Source organism: Physeter macrocephalus, chromosome 6 (genome assembly GCF_002837175.3).
Source record: "Physeter macrocephalus isolate SW-GA chromosome 6, ASM283717v5, whole genome shotgun sequence".
Lineage (NCBI taxonomy): Eukaryota > Metazoa > Chordata > Mammalia > Artiodactyla > Physeteridae > Physeter > Physeter macrocephalus.
Genome location: NC_041219.1, coordinates 10,688,994 through 10,694,337, shown reverse-complemented (window position 1 = coordinate 10,694,337; position 5,344 = coordinate 10,688,994). Strand labels below are relative to the sequence as shown.

At 38.7% G+C, this 5,344-nt stretch overlaps 1 pseudogene; it reads left to right on the top strand.

The window, feature by feature from the left end:
* Nucleotides 1–636: 636 nt before the first annotated feature.
* On the top strand, nucleotides 637–1,854 carry LOC102990437 (cyclin-G2-like; annotated as a pseudogene).
* Nucleotides 1,855–5,344: the final 3,490 nt, after the last annotated feature.

The window sequence follows — 5,344 nt, the reverse complement described above, 5'->3', positions numbered from 1 at the left end:
TGAGCAGTCAGAGAACGACTCTACCCACCTCCATCGTATGCAGCAACAGGTTTAGTCTGGAGAAACTTAGCCCAGGAGCTCTGGATTCAGAGACAACAGACATAGGATAAGATAGGGGTGAGTGTTGGAGCTAAGAATAGTGGAATTATGTAAACATCTATGTATCGAAATACTGGAGCAGCAGGCTGCTTCTCCTGCTTTGCTCCTAGAATCCTAGACAGCCAGGTTGCTACCCTCCACCAACACACACCAATGCACTTCTTCCAATCAGCTTCTCATTTTTACATATAAAGGGAATGCCGATAATCACTGGACATTTGAGAAAAGACAACTCAAAAGAGGCAGAGACAAAAACAAACAGAAAAAAACTTGGACAAAAGCAATCAATGGGACAGAGAACCAGAAAAAGTCATAGTTAATATCATCAAAGATAGAAGAAAAGATGATCTGTTTATGAAACTAAAACGGGATCTTATAGAAAAAGAAAAATCAAAGAACAATTTTTAACTTTGGAAATTAAAACTATGATGAACAAGAACAGGTTTGCTTCAGCTTCTGCTGATGGCATGGCATGGCCCGAGAGCTGCTGGGAGACCAGAGTCTGCAGGAAGAGGTGCTGCCAGTAGGAGGGTGGGCATGGGCAGAGGTGTGAAGCTGGGCTCTGAGGCTGCGGAGGAGGTGGCAGAGGCAGTGGAGGGTTGGATGCTTGTTGGGGGCACTGTTGAGCTGGTGGGTCACTGACCCAGGGAAGAGTCCATCGTGTTCTTCTGTGCTCAGCTCTCTCCAGGCCAGATGCTGCCTCTCCCACCTAGTGAAGGATCTGGGGGCATAGGTCTTGGCGGTCTGGAATAAGTTCAGCTCTCTGAGCTACTGAAACTCTACTTGGAATAGGAACAGAAATTCCAACCACAAATAAAGGACTGAGCTTGACGAAGGCTTTCCCTGAGAACAATAACATTGTGTGTTAAAGTCAGAGACAGGTCAAGATTTAAGGGATTTAACCAACTTTTTTATTTTCAATCTTGCACATAAACTTTTATCCTGGTTGTCAAGATTTTGGACAGATCCTTGGCTTTTATGAAGGTGAAACCTAAAATTTGTCTTGCACTGGAGTCTGTTGTTTTTGCTGGCTGCCAGAAGAGTTGAAGAAGAATGCAATGATTCATCTTTTCATGAAGTAATCTGGATTAGTCAATGTAAATGCACTGCTTCTGACAGAAAACGAAGGGAAAAAATAACTTTGGAAGAAAAATTAGAACTATGAAATGGAACATACTGCTGTATTAAACTTTTTTTTTCTTACACAAGACTATTATACTTCTTCATATTTCAGAAAGGAAAGAAATATTGAGCCTTGATAAACTGGAAGGTCAGCTGAAAGCTTGCAATTTTCTACCAGTCTTTGCAAAAGCAAAGCCATCTGTATTAACTTTGTGTCTTCTCAATCTGGAAGTAGAAACGTAATTCATTAAGTTATTGCAGTTTCTCCAGCTTGTTATAAAGTATTCAAAGATTAATGATACTGAGTCCTTTTACTGGAGGTAAGTAAATAGTTTCTAAATGACTAGCTGGATATTTTCTCTTGAATGTTGCAAGAAGTTGGTTTGGATTGTCTATAGGCACAGAGCCCAGACCCTCCAAGACAGCAACTGTGGTGTTCCTGAGTTGTCAACAATACCAGAAGATTGCTTTCTTGATGAAAGTGAAAGTGAATCCTTGGAGGATGTGAGTTTTAGAGAATAAAGTCTCAGCAGTTCTCTTGCCAACTCAGTGATCAAAGATGCACTGTCTTTTTCGACTCAAAAGTGGCACACTCTCTGTGTTTTCCATTTTAGAAATCTAATTACATTGTGTCAGAATTTAAAGTATACATATAGTTTATAAGCAATGAATGGGGAAGTAGGTAGTTTTTGGTCCAGCCCCTATCTAGGTAGGAATACAAAGACTGGAACACCTGTTGTCTATAATTATTCAGATCAGATCTGGTTTATTTTCATATTCTAAGTTACCAAATGGGTTAGGACCTCTCAAATGATTGAAAATAATTTAAATTTTGCACTTTAGTTTTTTCTTTGAATAAAATAATTTTTAGCTACTTTTCCATTATGGATAATATATTTTGTTGGTAAGGATGTAGGGAGGTAAAGAGAGAACCTTTTTTTCCCCATGATGAATATAAAGTAGAAGACTTTGATATCTGCTGAGAATAAAAGAGTCGAGTCTGAGTGAAGATGAGGTTTGAGGGGAGTGGTACAAGTTCTGAATGTGTTTTGAGGGGAAGGTTGGAGGGAACTAATCAAGGAAAGTAAGAGTACTGAGGTTGATGCTGAGGTCCTAGCCAGGGCTGAAAATCATGAATTTGTAGTAGTGCAAAATCAAAGAATTGGGAGATTTTTATCCAGTATTCTCAACTATCAAAATGTAGAAACAGAAAAAGGTTAACTGTTACTGCTCCAGGATTTGGGTTTTGCAGTTGCTGATGTTGCTGAACTTCTGAGGTCCAAGCTCAGTAAGGAAGGAAATTAGCCTAGGATGGAACTGATAAATCCAAAGAAAATGGGGAATCCAGGGACTGGAGGGTTGGTGGAAATTGTTGTGCAGATTTGGTTGGAAGGATAGTAGGAGAGAGGTGAAAAAACAAAAATGTGTTTACAGGGCTTCCCTGGTGGCGCAGTGGTTGAGAGTCCGCCTGCCGATGCAGGGGACACGGGTTCGTGCCCCGAACCGCAAAAAAAAAAAAAAAAAAAAAAAAAAAAAAAAAAATTTGTTTACAAAGTATAGAATATGAAACTTTGAAATTTCTGAGTGAGCTATTAAAGTGTGTTCTTTAGAGGAGTGCTGTAATGCAGAGGAGGAAAGGATAAGGTGAAAGAGGTCTAGGGAATTTGAAACTAGGATGCCATTCTTTGTCTACATGAACGCTAAAATCTCCTAGAATTACGGCAGAAGTATGGCAGAAAAATACTGTGAGCCAGGTCTGAAGGTCTACATTCAATGAAATGAGCTTAACAAGGATGATGTACAATAAATAGCCTTAAATGAGGATGGACTTTTACAGGCAGATGGAAGAGTAAAAGTGAGGAAGAAGAATGAGGGAATCAGGAGAATGTCACCTCCACTATCTCTCCATATATCCACTTTCCTGTGGACATCGGAAAAAGAATAGCTTTCAGTAGAGAGGCTTACGGGAGTACTAAAAGTCATAATTAATCAAGGTCTGTCTTCCTGTAGCATCAATTTCCATGCCTGGTAAACAATTTCATACAGCTCAGATTAATAGAAACTCAGATGCATTTTGAAGTAGGATGCTAAATTTATGTACATTAATGATAAAGCAGCAAATGACAAAGAAAATTTACACTTATGAAATGCTGCTTTGGGCTAGTCCTATGGTTCCTTTCAAAGACTCTCTTTTCACTGTCACGTATGTGGAAAACTTTAGAATTATCTAGGAGGTAAGGGGAGGGGAAGAGGTCCTGAAAGCGAAGGACACAAGGCAGTTCATTATCCACAGAAAGGACTCTTGCATGGCAACGAATAAGGTGGAGGTTGTTGTTTAACAGAGAGAACGATCAGGAAGAGACATTTGAAAACAGTAATAGTGCAGGTGCCCAGGAAAAGAAAAGAGGAGAAAGTGTAGGATGTTGCAATTTTTCAGTGATTGAGAAAAATAAGAATGCAGATTGTTCACAGGTGATTGTTCTCAGATATTTTCCATTCTAACTTTTGCACAAGTCATTTTTGCGTGGGAAGTACTGTACCCTGCTTGTCTTAGGCATGTGGTAAGGACTATATGTGAGGAGATTTCAGCCAGTGTTCAGAGTGCTGATAAATCCAGGGTTTTTCATGGTGTTAGAAGCAGTGAGTCATTAGTTTAAGTTCCTTCATCATAACCCTCCAGGTATCTTATAATTAATTGAAATGGTGATGAGATGACTTAACTTTTGCTCAGTAACTCTTTTCTGTCAGGTCAGAGATAACCAATGAAGACCCCAAGACACGATTTTACTTTTTTAAAAAATTGGTTTTCATAATGCTTGTCTCTTCAACCTCCTTAGGAGAGACAGTAAATGCATGCAAGCCGCTAACAATGAGTTTCTCAGCACATTTAACGTTAAGTGCCCAAGTATCAGATCTTTCGGCCTTCTGCCCGCACTGTCTTAAATCCCAGTTCTTTTGTTGGAACTATTTGCTTTTATCAAAAATTACAGCAACACTGGTATTTTTTCCTCCTGAAGGGTTATTTTGTCCTCATGAGAGTTCTCTAAAAATGCATCAGAGTGAAGACATAACCTCGGAACCCTTGAAGCTCTTCTCCACTGTTGCCCAAATGATTCTGCTATTTTGAAATTATGCAGCATTCTTCAACCAGAAAGCTTTGTGAAGAATACTTCCTTCCTCAAATGTTTTTGGATATTGAATTATAGTCCCTGTTTTCCCTGTCAGTGAAAGTGATCACATTATCTTCAGATAAACTAATTTCATGATTTATTAATAATCATATGGCAGTAATTTGACCTGGTAAGGCTATGAATGGTGAAATAGACTTTTTATGAGAAACTCCGGAATTTAAAGACATATATTTTTGATCTAGCCTGAAAGAGCAGCAGTCATTTCCAGAAGGACTGAAGGCAAGCCAGTTGAAAAATATTGTGAGTTTGGAGCCACTGATAAAAGGGAATTTTTCTAAAAAGGCAGGCAGTGGCCTCAGGAAAGGAGACTTGCTAAGGGTACTGGGTACAGACAGGAAATAATAGAATTGCCAAATTGGGTTTTTGAGGATATCAGGATGAGACTTAATCTGGAATTATTGAGTTTAAGTCTAGCGAGAAAGGACAGAGTAACACCTGGGGCTGTTATCAATGGTCTGCTGTCCCGAGAGGGTAATAACAAAGTAATGCTAACTCTAGCATAAATTGTTTAATTTTTATTTTTAAGAGATACTCTTCTCACCTAGGTACAATAAAGCATCAGCTGACATCTATTAAACAAAATCCATACTTACTCAGTCATTTAAGCATCAACTGATTTACTGAATTTTTAAAAAGACTTAAAATTGTCCTAGAAAATTTCCCAACTGTATTGAGAGGTAGTGGGGATTTGTGGTGGATGCTTAAAGACGATGCGACTTAGATAATTTGAAAAAGAAAGTGTGTGTTTGCTGGCAATCTGTGTATCTTCTTTGGAGAAATGTCTATTTAGGTCTTCTGTCCATTTTTGGATTGGGTTGTTGTTTGTTTTTTTGTTATTGATCTGCATGAGCTGCTTGTAAATTTTGGAGATTAATCCTTTGTCAGTTGCTTCATTTGCAAATACTTTCTCCCATTCTGAGGGTTGTCTTTTG